The 18815-nt window shown below is 41.1% G+C and overlaps 1 protein-coding gene across 2 annotated transcripts in view; it reads right to left on the bottom strand.

The window, feature by feature from the left end:
- The window catches only part of TAFA2 (TAFA chemokine like family member 2), a 178207-nt gene extending 171758 nt beyond the window's left edge, over nt 1-6449 (bottom strand). For both annotated transcript variants that reach the window (XM_059847010.1, XM_059847009.1), the window contains exon 1: nt 5832-6449. The gene's annotated coding sequence lies outside the window, so the exon portion shown is untranslated. The remainder of the gene's footprint in view (nt 1-5831) is intronic.
- Between the last annotated feature and the right edge of the window lie 12366 nt (nt 6450-18815).

Raw genomic sequence — 18815 nt, 5'->3', positions numbered from 1 at the left:
AGTGGTAAACCACTGAAATAAAGCTCAAGTCTTAAATTTATACCCATAATACAGACACAAACATAGTTATCAAAACAGCACTCCCCCTACATGCCTTCAGCGCAGATCAGTCTAAGCAGTTAGAAATATTTATTCTGGCTCACTTCAGAAAAGACTTAAATCACATAATTTATCTGATTGGTCCCATTGAAGCCACCCCAGCTGAAATGTCTCACATGATCGGACCTCAAGTTTTGCTTCTCTGCACACAGCAGGAATAAATTCTAATTTTTCCCAGTGATGACTTCTGGGACTTGAACTAAAACTACTAACTCATCTTAGATAAACCATGAGACAAGTTTTACTTTCATCCCTTACTGGAAAAGATCCACATTTCAAACAGTTTACAACATACAAATAGCACAGCGAGGCTTTAGCTTTCCTCAGAGCCATCAAGCCGTTCTGTGTGACTTTGCAGGGTCATTAAATGCAGTAACACAATACCCAGTGACAAAATATCATTAAGCCTAGAACCTGAGAGGCCAAACAGGTATCTTAAATGGGAGCAAACACTGAAAGTCTCAACTTAGAGGGGATCTAGAGTACATGGTTTGGATGCAGTGCTCACAGCTCTCCCAAATGCACAGTCATGAGGCCAAAGGCAGCACCTATCCTAAGACTGCACCTCAGAGGCTTTGGTACAGGTTCTCTCATACACAGTTTCACATGGTGAGGGGTAAGGCAGGGACAACCTGTAACCAGGAAGATTGTTCTGTATAAAGATGCTCAGATGAGCATGATAATCCACTGGGGGACCCAAGGGCTGAGGCACACTCTCTATCCTGTCCATGACACAACCTGTCAGACAGAGATGAGGGAGAACACCCACTACATAACTGACTGCTTTGTGGCAGGATGGATCAGAGGCCACAGCTCTGCCTTATCAATATGTGATGCAGAAAATGCAGTGAGGGAGTAGAAGAAATCCAATATGAGAGTATCACTGCAAATGTGAGAGACTAGTCAGGTCTGTGCTCCTGTCTCTAAAAGAGCTGGTGTGAGACTGCATGTTACTGACAGATTTATTTTAGAAATGTTTTATATCCTGCTTTTAAAAGTGAAAAAAAACCCAAAAGCAGTACACTAAGCAATTGCAGTTTGGTTCTTGCATTTTGGTTCTTGTAAGTAAAATAAATATGCAGTACTGCAATACTGCCTCCTTGCATTTCAAGAAGAAATTGCTTTATTGAATCAAGACGGTGGTCCGTCTAGTCCAGTACCTCATCTTCAAATACTGGACATTATTACAGCCACAGAGAGGGCAAGAAATATTCCACAGAGAGAGAGGCCAGCATACAACCAAGACTAAAAATTTATCTATTTTAAAAGTGTTTGATATTTACTGACTCGTTTATTAATATTTTGCTATTTATACAACCAGCTAGGTTTGTTGAACTGTGTTTATTATTTACTTGTGAAGTTTGCCAATGTAAAGCACCTTCTGCCACATTAGCTTTGATTTGTGATATAGGCATAGAAGATTACCAAACACCCTGGAGTCAAAAAAAGCTTTGTGTGCTTTCAGCTGAGTGCTACCCTGTACCGTGGCTTCCCCCTTGGCATTGTTAAAGGGATGCTCACAGCTGAGGCGGCTGTACACAACGCTGTCCTGGTGCCAAGAGACCTGTGTTCAAGTTTCCTATTACAAGATCAGCAAGATGAGAAGTGAGGCAACTAGAAAATGCAAGCTATGAACATAGCACAGATTAGGTTTGATAAACTTCAAAGATGAGGGGGAAAAGCATTTTCTAACTTTTTACACATGCAATTATATAAATGATTCTTCCACTCCACAAAGCATATAGGAGCTTCTCCTATAAGTGTTTAGTTAAGGACTAAGGATCAAATCCATACAAAGCATTTTCCAGTGCTATTTCAAGCAACAGCTTGAAGTGCATTCTACAGATCACTGTATCAATGTATTCTGTCAGAAGAAAAAGCTAAGAAAGCTTTTTTCAGTGATCTCATCCCATTTTATCTAACTATGTACAGTCATTCCATACCTGGTTATGTTAACTACTTTAACTAGTAAAGGATAAGGTCCTTGCTTTCTCTTTTCTATCTCCAAAGTGTTTTTCAAAACACATGACATGAAAGAAGCTATATGAAGATGTCTTGAATTTTTTATCTTAAAAACATGACTGTTCTGTACTAGTACTGTGAAAAGGTATGTTAGTTGGCTGTTATTATTTTGTTATCTCTTTTGATAAATAACTCACTACATATGGCAAACAAGAGTGGCTGGCTTGGGTATATAAAGAAACAAAGCATAAGCCTCACTATCTTCCCAAGTTCTACAAGAGCAAAAGGAGATAGCTCTGTAGCTGTCACCGGGAAAAATGAACAACATTACTGTTGATGTTTCCACATTCATTCCTATGTCTGGTGAATGTTATATATCTGAACTTAGTCATGAGGAGAATTGTTTTGAAGTAAACATTAACAGTTTATAAAACCAAATCAATGAGCCAAATTTCCTGTTGAAAGAGCCCTAAGAGTGAACTTCTGTTTTTAAAAAATATTCCAAATGTGAAAGTGTGTGCTTGCAATGGACTCTGTGAAGCTGAGTATACTATGTAATTGTTTTATCATGCTGAAAAAAAATAATAAAACAAAACACAAGCCAAATCCTTCTAAGTAGTACACTCTTAAATTCAGTGATGTAAGGATAATGGTGCAAATACTCCAGCTGGTTTAAAATGTCAGAGCTGCAACTACTCCAAGGGAGCAATGAAAGCCTACATCAGTTGGGGATAACCCTCAACACAAAAATGGTCATGAACAGGGACAGGTCAGTATTCAGTTCTGCTGGCACAGGACCCTTCTGTTGCACTCATCTTAAACAAATTTTGCTTCAATGCCTTCAAAATTCAGCATTTCAAAAGGTAAATGAAAAATACATTTTCCAATAAAAAGCTTTTTCTACCTGAATTACTTGGACATGCAATAGAAAAATGATGAAAGACATTTAAATGAGATATTTAAATACAGACTGGAAATATGAAACTGAACGTTAATTAATTAGATTGTAGGGTCTTCTGTTGCTTTAGCCTCTGTATTACCATGCAGTCTTTGTTTACTGCCATTTATCTTCTTTGTTTGATGACATTTGACTAATAAATACATTGATGAATTGCATCTGTAAATGCCATCCATACATCACAAAAATAGGATGTACTCAGTGCTTCTGGCACACTGAAGCTAAAGGATTTTATTTGAACTTTCAGTACTTAACAAAGGAAATATTACTGCTCTACTGGATAAATTTCCTGATTTTTATTTTAATTTTCAGTGAGCAAACAGCTGCAGAATAATGTTACTTAATGAAGCATTTCTAATAAAATCCTGCAGAAGATAAAACAGAGGCATAGAACTGCTTGCTCACTCATAGTTGTATCATTCAGAATAATTTTTCAAGATGGTGATCACATTTCTGTGTAGATGAGTATTAGGTATTGTGATGTTCTGTCTTCCAAGTCAGTGATTTCCTTTAGTGAGATAACTAGTTAGCACTGTTGCATTACTTATTTATAGTAAGCAAAACATACAACATAATAAATGTAACATCTTTCTAGTACATTATTTAGGCTTTACACTGGTTGGTAAGTAGCAACACGGACAGCAATAGAGTTTGGTGTGAAGATGCTCAGATCTGAAAAACGTCATGGTTATATTTTGCTTACCAAAAACCTACTCCCTGTATTTGTAAAGATGTCCTTTACCAAGTCTGTCATCACTTGTGATGAAATCATGAGACTTCTTGGCTGCTACATTTTTCTCTGCCATAACAATTCAGTATAAAGTATTATTTGCTTTATGTAAATCTAGATAGGGCTCAATGAATCATCACTTTGCAACCTGCCAGTAAAACAATCTCCAATATCCATCTGTACACACATCTATTTACTTTCATTCAGAACAAGTTTTTCAGGTATTCCCCACCAGAATAATCAAGTGCACTACAGGCATTTACACATAAAGCTGAGATCCCTCAGATCATGAAACAGGTAAAAAAGTTACCCCGTGTGTCCAGTATTGGCAGCTTAGTCATCATTCTCTGATTAAAACAGCAAGACAGAATCAAGATTTTATCTCAGTCCCCCACTACCATCAGTGTATCTAAAGTTAATACCACATTTTTGAGGGACCTTCTATGTACAAAAAAAAAATATGCAGAACCAGTGAGTAGTAAATCTGATTTGCTGTATCAACTGAGCAAAGCTTTCCACTGAAATTATGGTTCTGATGTAGTTTACATTCATAAGATTAACTACTGTAAATTGGGACTATGTGAAACAAAACCCACATGGTTTTCAGTACTGCCTCAGCAGCCTCAGCTCTCTGAAATAAAATATTAACAGTGAAATGTATAAGAATTATTTTACTACTGTTAATTATACACTCACAAAACAATTTAGGCATCAGTATGAGATGACAGCCCAATTAATGTGAAAAAGTATAATGAAACTTGCAACCTTTGCCACCTCTGATAAAAATATCTTAGTATGCTCTTTTTCAACTTCAGCTAAGCTATCCTCTTAGCATCACTGATCTACTATGTTTCAAATGTGTATCCAACACTACAGGAAAGAATCTTAATTTCTCAATTTGACTTAAATTAGCCCATAAAGTAGCTTTAAAGTGTTAAACATACAGTAGGCTGAATGCTAAAGTCTGAAACTAGTTGGTAAGACAAAGAAACCAGAAAACAATTATCATTTAGTCAATAGTAATTTAAATGTATCCACTGTGGTGCAAAGACCCTATGACCTGGAATCCTTTATGGGGTTTTCAGAGAAAGGAGTTGAGTATGTTTATTATTTAAATTGACAGTTCTGCAGGAGTCAAAGCAAGGTTCTTTAAATACTGAGCCAGTGTCTACTGAGGGGGAGGGTGGTAGAAATAAGGTACTTAAAAAAAAAAAAAAAACTGATAAGCTTCAAGCAAAAGCTGGAAAGAGAACTGTAGCTACACATATAATTTAAAATGCTTTAAACAATCATTTTAACTCCCGTAGGAATGAAACATACAGAAGAGCCATGCGTGGCAACCCCTAACAGGGCAGTCCAAGCTCTTGCTCTTTATTCTTTGCATTGATAACCTGGTGTCCTACAGCTCCACAGGAATAAAGCAGGTTATTTTAAAACTTTCTCTGCAAAAGCAACGTGGATAGACACGGTATGTTTCATACTATATAGTCACAACTTGAAGAGCACTACGCATAGAAAGAAACGGAGCCACGAATCTTTTTTTGCTTGTTTGTTTTGTTTCTAGAGGACGCAAAAAGCGACTACCCGCTCTTCCAGCCGTTCTCTTAAAGGCGGCTGATAAAGTGTCCGGGCACAGTAACCCCCAAGTGCCCGAAGGTCCTGCGAGTTAGCGGACACCAGTTCCATAAAAGTTGAAAACCGGGTGGGTTCCCCTGCTCCCCCCCGAGTCCCTCTCGGCTCTATTGAACTGTTCTTTGAAGTAAAATCAAAGAAAATTAAAAGGGAAAACAAAAGCCTTAAGAATCGTCCGGCGAAAGGCTGTAGCAGGCTGCTCCAGGTGCCCAGCAGAAGGACGGCAAAGCAGCTCTTCTTCACATCCGGCTTCGTCCAACTTTAGGGCAGCGGGAGGGCGCAGCCCGCGGCAGCCGCTCCGCGCACCTCACACCTGGCCCCGCCGCGGCCGCTTGCGCCCGCCGCCCGCGGGGTCTCCGCCAGACGCGAAGGGTATCACCTGGCGGCCCCACCAGCGTCCAGACAGACACACAGACAGACACACGACCCTGGAGCGCTCCGCTCACCTACCTGCAGTCCCGATTCTTGCTAGAAATGCCTAGCGATCGGCCGCCTCCCGTCCGGGGGGAGCTCCAGCCTTACCGCCCGGGCATCGCCGGCACACGCCCCGCGCCCCGCCAGCGCTCGGGGGCATGGAGCGGCGCCGTGCCGCGCTCCGCTCGGCTCCCCTCGGCTCGGCCGGGCTGGGGCAGCAGCCGCCCGCGGGACCCGGCTCTCTCACCCCGCCTCTCTGGGAATATAGCAGGAATCCGGCTAAGAGATGCTAGGGGAAGGGTGAAGCAACTGGGAATGGAGAGAAGACTTGGAGTGTTTCTTGTGCACGATTTCAGAGTATTAAAAAAAGGAAAAAATAGAGAGGACGAAGTATGGTTGAGCTATTGGAAAAGCGGAGATAGTAAGTCCTGCAGCCCAGTACGGGTCCGGTCCCTACGCCAGCTGCGCGTGGTCCCGATTCAGCTCCGTCGACAGAGGAAGGAGGAGAAGCCTGCGCGTCCTGCAGCAGTCCCTCCGTTAGAGCATCTCTGATTGGTGTGCCTTCCACACACAGCACGACTTCCCCCTCCTGCTGCCTCCTTCTCTCTCTCTTGGGAAAAGTAATTGGAGAGCAAGAGCTTCACCTTCAGCAGCAGCAGCAGCAGCAGCAGCAGCCTCCTGCGCCCAGCCTGCGCGCACCGCACCGCACGGCACCGCACCGCGGAAGGGCGCGGCGACGCCCCGGGCGCCCGGACAGACAGAGGCAGCTCCAAGCGCGCCCTCCACGGCGGGGGGGAGGGAGGAGGTGGAGGGAGGTGGGGAGAGGGAGAGACGCCCTTCTCCTCCCCCGTATTTATCCGGCCACTCGCGCCTCTCCTCCCCAGCCCTGAGGAGGGAGCAAGTGCCGGTGGCCGCCGTTTTGTCTGACCGAGCAGCGGGGCTCAGCCGGCAGCGCCCGCCGCCCCCGCACACTGGGGCTTGGGCCGCCTCCCTCCGCCGCCGCTCCGCCGCGCAGCTCTCCCTTCTCTCCTCTCCTCTCCGCTCCGAGCGGCGGGGCGGGGGTGCGAAGTTTACCCCCAGGCGCGTGTAGCCGGGGAGATCCCCGCGGACCCCCGGCGGCCCCGCCGCGCTCCCCCGGGACCCCTCTGCCCCTGCGGTGGGAGGCCGGGGCACCGGGCGGGGAGGGAGCAGCCGGGCCGGGCAGGGCAGGGCAGGGCAGGGCAGCTGCCCCGGGGAAGGGGCGCCGCGGCTGCCGGAGCAGGGGCAGGAGGGACGCGGCGGCGCCGGCGGCAGCCAAAAACTGGACTGTGTCTCCCTCCAGAGGGAGAAGGGAGACACGCACGGCAGCTCCGGCGGCGGGAGAGCCGAGGGCTTGGCGGGGCCCCTCTTCCCTGGGCGGTGGGGTGGCGAGCTTGGCCCGTGTACCTGCGCTCGAGAGGTAGTGAGTAAAGGTAGTACGGGTCAGGTGCTAAAGACCTCTTGTTTCTCTTAAGACAACTTTAAAGACGGCTGGCGGGTCGTGGTCTTCTGCCACGACTATTGATTAATGAGGGGAAATGTTGCTGAGCAAGGATAATTAAAAGCAGAGTATTGTAGTTTATTTTGCCGTGTTCTGTGCCATTCAAAAGGTGATGCAGAGAAGTGGAGGGGAGAGGGCTAAAAAAGGTGAGAAAGAAACCTTGTTTGTTACAGTGATGTCAGAGTCAAGTTTTCCGTTTTGTCCTGTAATTCTGGTCCACTCCAGATTAAATGAGGATGAATGCATGCAGCATTGAGAAGTACTGATATACCTGATCATCTGTTGGGTTTTTTTCAATTCTACAAGCTAATGTAATGGCCAGTTTTCAGAAAAGAACCTTTTGCTCAGTCCTTAACTGTTACCACATCTTACCTGATGTTCATAATCAACTGTCAGAAACAGAGGAGGGAAGAAAAACAGATCTCTTCTTGTTATTGTCCATGGTAGAGTTCTTCCATGCAAGCAAGCATCTGTAGAATGTTTGAATTTTTTTTTTTCCAAAGCAGACCTAAAGATCCATACAGTCAAAAAAAAAAAAAAAAAAAAAAAAAAAAAGGGGGGGGGCAAAATGAAGACTTAATGTGGACTACTCTGCATGCAGTGATGCAGCGGTAGGATGAAATACAAAGAGGCTGGTATTGAAAGGGCAAGTTAAAAGTAGCCTGGTATGTGACTGTCACAAGCGCTGTTGCAGAAAGCACTGCAGTACACACACATGCCGGATGCTGACTGCGGCTGAATTAAAAGGCTGCTGGTTGTAAAGACAAATATGGTCTTGTCTCATTCATTGGAAGCTGATACAATACCTTCAGAATTTCATTTGGTAACCATGTTTCTAGATTTGCAGACAGCTAAAATATAATTTAGAGGGAACTGGAAAAAACCAAGATTGTGCTGCTATCGGCACCAAAATTTCAGGAAAAGAGATAGATCCAGACTCAAGTTGATCCACAGGGGTTGGATGCTCCTGCCCCACCAATTCAGGGGTCCTGAATACATAGTGGAAAGGGTAATCTTTTCAGCTCCCAGCCTCAGTGTAGGACCATAGGTATTGCTACTCCATTAAAAGCAGTGAAAGCTCACCAAAAATACAACTAGAGCAACTAAATGCAACTACAGCAGCTGTGCAGTGTAGATGTGGCAAACACCCTGTTGCTATAGGAGCACAGGGTGTCTATTTTACCTGCATGTACCATTACACTCAAGTTGACTGCATGTTTACGACCAGAGGATACTTGGTAGTTTCATGTTGGTGTCCTGCTGTTGCAGAAAACTGGTAAATACATCTGAAGACACAGAACTCTTATCACCATGTTGAAACAAACAAGTTATATGCAAACAACCAAAGAAAAAGCAGCAGACAAAGCAGTAAGTAAGCTGACCTGTTTTGAAACCCAAGAATTTTGTCAGTGAAAATATTGAAAAATGTAGTCTTTGTTTATGTCATGATGCTGCTGCACACGAGCAGTTCCCAATCTCTTTGTACAACTTCTGAAAATCTGAGCAAATCTGCAGTACTCACATGCAGCTTGTGTGACACCATGCATGTGAAAGCATGTCCTGAAAGACATGCTTTCAGAAAGGTTCTCTGCTTGCTTTCACAGTGTGGTCAACCCTCCTGGGAAGAACTGAAATGATCTGTTGCACCTATAGAGTGCAGCTGGTTTTACAGATGCTCACTTGGTAAGTCTGACTCATGTCCAAAGGAGCCTTTGTACATGCTGCACATGTATGACATGATAAATTTACCATATTCTGGAAACACCAGATTGGCAGCCTTTGTCTTACACAGCCTGTATTTATATTTTTCTGATTGAAAAATCCCCAGCTGAATACTGTGGCCTTAGAGCACAATGTGGTTATGAACAACAATTATTACATGAATGTTCTCTCTTTATTCCTTCAGCTAGTTTCATTTTTGAGTTAGTGTCACTGTTTCTTAGTTTTCATCAATTTGTAGGTCTCTTCCACATGCTAAAAGGCAAGCATAAAACACAAGAAGGGGCACTGGCATTTGCAACTAGTGTAGTATTTGGTACACCTTCAGCATTTCCATTTCAAGGTGAGTAGCACAGTGTAAAAATCAGGAAAGTAAAAACTTGTTTCTGACTAGTCATGTGTGGATCTGGTGTGTATATCTTTTAAACACTAATTTTACTCAGAAGCATGCATGTTCTGAGCTGCTAAATAGAAAAAATGAAAAATTTATATTTTGATAGCCACATGTTGATTAGTCTCTAAGAACTGACATCAATTTCAGTACTGTCAGTACTGTTAATTATATAGTTTTGCTCCTTTATCTTTCTGAAGAGACTCCTCCCCTCCCACCACTCACCATTCTACTAATCTAAACTAGCTAAAAGTGCCAGTTTGGGCACTGCTTTTCATTTTAGCAGTTAGGTTCTTGGTTTCTCATTTTATACATACAGATTAGGATCTTGGTTGGGTTTTCCAACCATATTAATATCGAGTTTCATACACTAAAATAAGCAGCAGCTCAGACCACAGCACTCACCAAGAATACCTCAGTGTAAGGAGATATCTAGTGATGTAGAGCCTGATGTACAGCAGCATCCTTCAGCATTCCTTTATTGCCATCCCATAAAGCTGGGGAACAGGAAGCAAGGATCTCAAATGTCAGCTGCTGTAAACTATTTGTAGTTATCATCCTGACACTGTGTGAGCTGAGGCTGTTCAACAGTGCCTACAAGTCCCCTTTACAATGTGTGTACAGATACACAAACACACAATCATGTTTTTATCACAGGTGAGAAGCTGGTCCACCAAATTTAAGTTCTTTATAAACTCTGCAACATTCCAGGTGTTCACATACAAAAATAAAAGTAATTGACTCCTGAAAAGCTGATGGAAATGAAAAAGTGATGGAGCAAAGTTATTCTGGGGTTCCTTAATAAGTCTCCCACAGGCATTTACTAAAATCATGCTGGGTATTGCATTTTGAAGAAAAAGAGGTTTTTAACTAGCATGCTGGAATGATCATTGATCTTTCAAAGCTTCCACATAAAATGGAAAAACTGACTGCAAAACAATAACAGAAAGTAACCCAGGTTTTTTTACAACATTTAAGGTATACAGATAAACATTATGGTTTGGGGTTTTTTTACCATTTAAAACCATTCTTCTAAGATATAAATCACATGTATGCTTGTGCATGCTAACATCAATGCTGCTTACAGAGTAATGACATCTTCCAGGATGGGGAAAAACAAAAGCAATAACAATAAAAACAAAAACAAAGAAAAAGGAAATAAAACCAAACCACAAATACATGTATATTCAAGGTAATTTTAGGAGTGAGACTTTGTTGCTTTCGTTCAAGAGGAGAGAAGACTGGGAATCAGGGAGAAAATTGTTTGAAAGGGATTTCTGGAAGTCTGGTTTGGCTGAAGATCCCAATCTCAGTCATGCACAGGCTGACTTCAAAGTTAAATCAGGTTGCTAATGGCTGTGTCCAGTGGCTTCAGATACCTATAAGGAGGAATTGTGCCTACCATTCTCTTTGTCCCTTTTTGAGCCTTTGACCTCCCTTACTGGAAACATTTTCCTCCCTTACATCCAAACAAATTTCTCTGAATTTCTCTTTCTGCCTTTTGTGTCAGTTGCCTCAACCCTTTGCTATGTATTTCCAAGAAGCCTCTGGCTCCATTTTCCCTGTAACCATCCATATGCAGTTAAGTACAGCAGTTATTTCTCCCCTTTTCCTTCTTTAAAGGGCCTGAACAAACACAGCTACCAGTCTTCTCATATGTCATGTCTTCACCACTGCTAGGACACCTGTTCATCTTGTTCACCAGCATCTCCAGGCATTTTTCTGCAAGAATGTCTGCTAGATAGTGCTAGAAGCTTGTACTGTTGCATGGGGTTATTCTGTCCCAGGTGCTGGACTTGCATTTGTCTTTCAACATCATGAGGCTTCTGTGAGCTCAGTTCTCCAGCCTATTTTCAGCCTTCTGAGCAGCAGCCTTGCCCTCCAGTATATTGACAGTTCCTAGCATCTTGGTAACACCTGCTGGGAGAGTTTGCCACTGTCACCCAGGTTGTTGGTGAGGACTGTCAGCAGTTCAGGTTCAGTACTGAACTTGGGGAAATATCACTAGTGACCAGCTACTGCTCTTTCAGCCTGGCAGTTCCATCAATCTGCACCCATTTTTGAAACTACCCATCCAGCCTAGGTCTGCCCAGTTTGGCTACAAGGACGTTGTGGTACACCATGTCAAAAGCCTAACTAGTCAGGAGAAACACCCACTGCTCTTCCCCAGACAGACAGCTGTTTCATTGTAGAAGACAGTTACATTGGTCAGGCAGAATTTGCCTGTCCTAAATCCATACTGGCTATTCCAAATCACCTCCTTGCCCTTCATGCATGTGGAAATTACTTCCAGGAGAATTTTCTCCATAAACTTCCTGCAAAATAACTTGTAGTTCCCCACATCCTCCTTCTTGACTTATTGAAATTGGATATATTTACTATTTTTCCAGTTATTTGGGATCTTCTCTTGTCACCATGATCATTTACAGATGTTAGAGAGTGGTCTCATAATGACATCAGCCCACTCCCTCAGGGCATTTGAACACACCTGGTCCCACAGACAGTCCCACAGTATGTCCACTTTGCTTAGATGGTCCCTACTGATTGTCTCCAGTCAGGGGTGGCTTTACTCCCCCAAACTCACAAAGAAACCCTCAGATGAATGCTGTTTGTCTGATTTACCCCATGGAATATCATATGATCATTTCTTATGCTATTTCATCAAAAAGAGTAAAATCCCCCCAGACTCTGAGAACTGTAGCTATTTTGAAATATAAATATGCTTCTTCCTTATACTTTGTAAAGCACCTAAGCTCCCTAAAGGGGAAAGATTTAAAAACCTGCTCTCCTCATTTCTCATTTGCTACCTCCTGACAAGTCACTGCTGAGCTTTTTAGATCTTTTATCATCATAAGGCACCTTACTTTCTCTATGCATTTGAGACCCTATGCTGCCAGGCATAGCTTCTGAATCTTGCTCTCAGTGAAGCACATACAAAAATGTAAGGTGTTGCAGTATTTTATGCCATGGCTTCTACATTTCTTTTTGAATCTAGGCTGTAATCCCTGTGAAAAGCAAAAAATTAAAAAAAAAACACCAGAAGAATTCAAATCAAAAGTAGAATAATATTTGGCCTCTTCAACTTTTGCATTTAGTCTTAAATTTTCTTTTTAACCAATTATTGACTTGGCTATATTGCATATTTCATAAGTAACAGGTCTGAGCTTTTTTACATCAAAAGGAGGAGTCCACAGGCCAAATACTTGGGGGTGCCTATGGGGCTTTATGGCACAGCAAAGTTGTAAATGAAAAGAATATTAAATGTTGTACCATCTTCTTATTTGAGACAGAGTAAGTATTATTCACACTCAAACTATTCCAGAGGGCAATATCAGCCATTTTCCCTTCTTTTTTCTTTAAGAAATACCAACAAGTTTTCTTCTAAAACATCCCTCCACCTGCATATGTGGGACTAGAAACAGGAAATAGAAACAATCACTAAATCAGGCATCCAGAGAAAGAAAAATAAACAAGCAAACAAATAAAATCAGGACCAAAAGTGTTCACATACATCTGGCCTAAATTTGGGTTACTATATTACAGAGGTCATTAGCGCATACATTTTTCTTAATCTGATACTATATGAGAGTTCCTATTTTCCTGGGTGTCAAAAAGCACCAACTCTTGCAGTTATGCTACAAAGAACTCCAAAATTAATCAGTGTTTTATCCTTGGCTATAAGTAGATTTTGTTACAATTTTACATTAAACATTTCATTATAGACAAAATAGGAAACAAAGCAGACCTTCTTACCCAATGATTTTTAAAATTCAATTTTAAAATAAATATAATTATTTTCAAAAACATGTATTGAATATATTTTCATCAAGGAGACCTTGTGAAAACGAGAGATAAGGCAGACCAATAGTAGTAAGTAGGTAAGTAAGATCAATGTGATTTAACAAAACAAATCATACTTATTTTTGTCTGAAACTTCTTTACCAAGGGCAACATGTGTTGGCAGACTTGTGAACTCATCTACAAAAGGATTAGGCTTCACTGTAAACATTCATGGTACCATTTATTATCTCATGATGCAGCACTTTTTAATTTGGGCAGTGCTGTTTTAAAAACAGGCATTGCACTTTCTGGTAAGAAAAGGTGTCAAAACTTACTAGCCCAGTAACTCAGTTCCTTCCAGGCTGGAGATAAACTAAGGCATTGTCAGATTGTTTGCTGAAAAACAAGAGGTCACACTGACTATTTTCCCCCTGTTTAATAGTTACAGTATCATGCATATTTCAGAAAGTAAGTTTAGTGAAAGGTAAAGTATGTTGAATAATTAAATAGGAATAAGTTGTTGTGTTCCCCAGTATTTCTTTCTGATTTTAAGTCTTTCTCCCTCTAAGCTTTAACCATCTATATTTTAATAAAGGAAGGGGGGAAAAAATTGCACTCAGGCTTGTGTATGTGCATTAAAAATCTTACAAGATGGCCTAAAGGTTGTTGAAGACTTTGCATTTTATGATGTTTTAATAATAAGACAAAAAGATGTATTTTTATATCATCTTCCTGCATACTGAGTACAGGCAAAGTAGAGCTCTTCAAGAGTCAAGAGCAGAAGAAGTAGTACTATTTAGAATATTACTATATTTATTCCAAAACAGCCTGGATCTGAAGGGGGAAAGTGGGCAGTGGAGAACAGGATGGTACCAAATATGAATAGAATACGATCACTTTTAAATGTTCAGAATTGCAGATTTCAATATATTTTCAAATGCATGACCAAAAGGAAACACTTCCCTTTTTTTGAGAGAGAGAGAAGAGAACTAAAGAGCATTTCTGCTTGGCTGAAGACAATCAACTATCAATTCAGCATGAAAAAAATGCCTCTGATTAATACAAAATCAAATAAACCCAATCCATATATATAAAAGATTACATTATCTATTTAGAGTTGCTATACCTTTCAATCAGATTACAAATGTGGAGGTAATGGATTATATAGTTAATAGTCTGAATATAAGTAATTTCTCTTGTGTAAATATGGCAGAAAATTATATATACCTAGAGAGAATTATGGCCTCTTAGATCTTAGGATGTGCAGGACTAGGAGGTCAGGCTGACTGAGCTTTGCCTTCTGTCTCAAGCCTTCCTCCTTCATCACACACATGGCAAGAAAAGCTAAAGGATGTGTGCCTTTGAATTTTCTGCTTTTATGGCTCTCATTGACAGATTCCTTTGAAGAAAGTAGTAGACAGCCTTTTCAGAGCTTGGACTGCATGAGGGCAGAGCACTGTGATGGCTGTGGCGGTGCTCAGAAGTCTTCCTGTGTGCCTCTCTCCAGTGTTAAAATTCCACCCTCACCTGACCAAAGTGAAATTAGTTTCTTGTTACCCATGCTAAACAGTCCCTTGTGGATGGACATAAATGACACCACCTGACTCCTGTACATGCATGCCCTGCCTGGCATTCATCATCCTGCCAAAACATTGACCCTGAGGACTGAGTGCCTCTCTTCTGGCCAAGTTGCAGAACTCCACTCCACCACCTGCCAGATTGTCTCACATAGCAAGTCAGTTCAAATTTCCATTTCTTTCTCACCCACAGGGCATGGTTAACATAGCATGAGTATCTTGGATTGATCTTGGATGTGTGTAATTCTCATTTTCCAAAACACAGCCCAAATAGAATGTAAGGATGATAAGCAGTGAGGGAGTTCTAGATCCTTGGGCATATATATCTTGTATGGTCATGAGAAAAATTTTGACATTTTCATTCTGACCAATGATTAATCATGTATAGTTTTCTTAAAAAAACATATTTTCAGACCAGTCGTTTCTGTATTCACTGTGGTCCTGAAATTCAGTATTCACAATGAACATAATTAGCATTTTTACTTGTGGTTGGGGGACACAGATCCATAGTACCTGCAGTGTCAGGCAGGTGTGCTGGCACTTGGCATCTGGAAGCAAGCTCAGTGCTTAGAGCTTGGTGTGGAAACATTTGCTTATCCAAGCAGTTCAGAGGTACTCAGATGTCTGCTCTACACAGAAGGGATAGCCCAAGACGCAGAGATGCAGCTACTAGCATGATAAACCCACTATATAAATCTTCTTTGTTTTCCTCCCACTTTAAGCTTCTGTGGCATATCCGTTGCTCCTGACAGCCACCAGAGTTACCTCCTTATCCATAAGTGTCCTGGTTTTCACTGCCATCAAACACCCACAAATGTCAGAGAAGCCCACAGAGTTCTGTGGGAGGGATTTCTGAAAAACTCAGAGCAAGCATTGCAATGGAGAGGTTTTGCCAGCAGATGTCAGAAGGCAGAACGTAGATAACACACCACCTCACCAAATCCTCAAAGTGACATTTCGGTCCTTTTATGCTTCCCTTGCCTGCCTTCTCCACTCCTTCTCTCCTGGCACATACATGCACAACCACACAGAAAGAAGATCATTAAGGGAACACTTGGGGCTTGGGGTTTTTTTGTTTTCATTGGAGCCCTACACAGATACAGAAGATTCAATACCCTGTTAAGCTTCATGTCACATACGCAAGGAAAAAAGTTGTTTAAAATTTGAAGTTGCTAAACAAGCTGAATGATAACAAGCTCTGTGAGCTCTGGAACTAATGAAGTCTTGTTTTTTATGGATTTTATCTCACGGTTTATTGAAGCTTTTCCTATGCTAAACTTCAAATCTTTGCTTTTTTGTGTAATGGTGATCCCAAGGGACAGACTTTCAGAGAGATGCTGAAACATCTTTCTGTGGCTTTTTTAGTTTCCTCCTAGGCATCCTTTCCTAATGGAATTGAATAAATTTAAGACTACTACCCATCTCTCAAATTTTGTTGAAATCACATGGGGCTCCAAAATGCACAAGGCTTTCGTCTATAGGAAACCTAGCAAAAGGAAAGGCAAGGACAGCTTAATCTGTTACAGACTCAGATTAATGAGGCCATTTATTTCATAATATAACTCTGCTAGAATTACTTAAACACCTGAAATTACACTGGCAATTTAAATGTTCCATTAAATATTCTGATGATTCCTCATTTTCCTACCAGATTATGAATTTATGGTATATACATAAATGTGTCTGACTGACCATCAATCTTTGCTTTAAAACCCTGTTCCTGTGACCACACGTTAGTAGTGTGGTCACAGGTCTTCTCCTTTGTTTCTCCCTTCTTTCCAGAACAGAGAGTAGGTAGCGTGAAATGCCATCCTCTACATCATTCCCACATCCCTCCAGCACATCCAAGCAGGCATCATTGATAACAGTGAGGGAGCAGATTTGCCTTCTACTGGTGTCCTGTGACTTCCAGCTGAAGTTATTTTGAGTTTCTATAATGATCTCAGCGAAAATAAATGCTTGGCACTTTTCTCTTAATGTAGGTTTGTGCTTATTCCAGCTCCTTTGATTATATGTGGCTTTACTATGCCAAATTAATGAGCTTTGTTTTATTAATCTATGATATTTTTAAGCTTTGATTAGTTTAGCTCTTAATATGTATGTAAAATTAGTTTTATATTATTAGCTATTGTTTAACTTAACACTCTTAAATTAATATCTTTGTTTTGTGAAGCTGGTTTTTGTTGCATTATAATGGTTACTTCCTGACCTGAGATTATAGGGCATCATAAACTTATAGCATCAGATTTTAAAAATTAAATAGAATTTTTACGAAGCACAAATAGTCATGTGGACTCATCTAATGTTCACTTATAATAATGATCCCTTTTGAGCTGCTTTTACAGAAATGGGTGAGTTCTGTGAAAATTTAGGATGTAGCTAAACACACTTTGACAAGACTGAAAAGTTAAATTTTATCATTTTCATATTTAAAATATCATCCTCAGCAGACAGTTAAGAGCTGTTTCAGTGTCTGGTAGCACAACTGTACAATTACTAATGCAGTTGGGATAGTTATAGCAAGTAAAATTTCTTAATGGTACACCTGGAAATTGCACATATAGGAAAGTGCAAGCCAATTTACTCTTAGTGTAACCAAGTTTGAGAATGATGATGACAAATTCTTAAAACCAAAGTCCATACACCTTATTAATTTTCCAAAGTTAGTTTTGGGTGTGTTGGTAGTGTGTTTTGGTGACTTTAAAAATCATGTAATATCAACACAGTACAAGCCAATACAAGCCTTCTCTTCACCCCCCTCCACACTGTCACAGCTTATGCTTACTCAGCTCACCTCCACTCTGACATCCCTCTCCCAGTTCAAGTTCTGTCTGTGATGGTCAGCTTGTTCTTCATTTTTACTCCTCTTCTGTATTATCAAGGGCAACACATACTCTCATTACACTTTTTTAGGCCACTGAGTCCATTTATGGAGACATCTGAATGAACAGAACCACTGACAGAATATATGAAATTTTAATGTCATAGTTTTACCATGAGACAATATTTTTAAAGTACTTACACTAGTCTTCAAATGCACATCCTGCTTATTCTAAAGTAAACTCAAGCCAGCTTACTTGAATTGTCTTTAGAGTGCAAAAGCAGCTTTGCCCCTTGCCCTCAAAGAGGCCCTCAAAGAGGCCTTCAAAGAGACAAAGAGGTGGACAAGAAATGATTAAAAGAGGCTTTCCAGCACAAACCGAAACAAAAGACTCTTGGGCTGTCACAGATCAGGAGGGAAGAACAAATGCTCAATAAAAATGGTTTTGCTCCTAGGAGTGTAATAAGTTAAGCCATCTTGTCCAGTCCAAACTGAAAGTACACAAGTACAGTGGTTTTCTAGTGTATGGAAATCCAGACCTTCAGATGTTTTCTTGAATAAAAGCAACACTGAGTTATGCCAAACAAATTACTGTAATAGGTTGTTGGATCCAGCTGAGTCTAACTGAAGTTTGTGTGTGTGTCCTGGGCAGATCATGGAGGATCATATTCCAGTATTCCTGCTTGAATCAATAAAATGTGCAAATGGCTGTGGAGATGGAAATTCACCATCTTCTCAGAAAAAAATAATGTCATACAGGATCCGACCAAAAGGACCAGGATGCAGAAGTGTGGATGACAAAAGGTTGAACACATTGAGTTTAAAGAAACCACAGCCTCATCCTCAGCTTACACGCTTCTAGCCTCAAGCACCTTTTCACAGCAGATATTTTCCTATATATTCACCCCAAATAGAAAGGGTGTGGAGAGTTTCTGTGAGGCCTACAAGGAAAATGCACTGAAAATGACATCTCAAGAGGTAAAAATATATACAGCAAAACTTTGCCATAGTGGTGTCTCTCCTGTCACACTGGTGGGTCCTGTGGTCTGCGAGAACAGCACACCTTCCTTGTGCACAGCCAGCCCCTTCAGCAGCAACTCAGGAATTTTTCAATTTCTAAAACTTCTCTGTGTCTGAGATATTTTGATCAAAATATTTATTTCTCAGTCAAAATGTTTTATTTTTTGCTTTACAAATGCACTGAGACTCTACT

Source organism: Haemorhous mexicanus, chromosome 5 (genome assembly GCF_027477595.1).
Source record: "Haemorhous mexicanus isolate bHaeMex1 chromosome 5, bHaeMex1.pri, whole genome shotgun sequence".
NCBI lineage: Eukaryota > Metazoa > Chordata > Aves > Passeriformes > Fringillidae > Haemorhous > Haemorhous mexicanus.
Note: the sequence above shows the minus strand (reverse complement) of the source record. Positions and strands in the feature narration are given on the sequence as shown.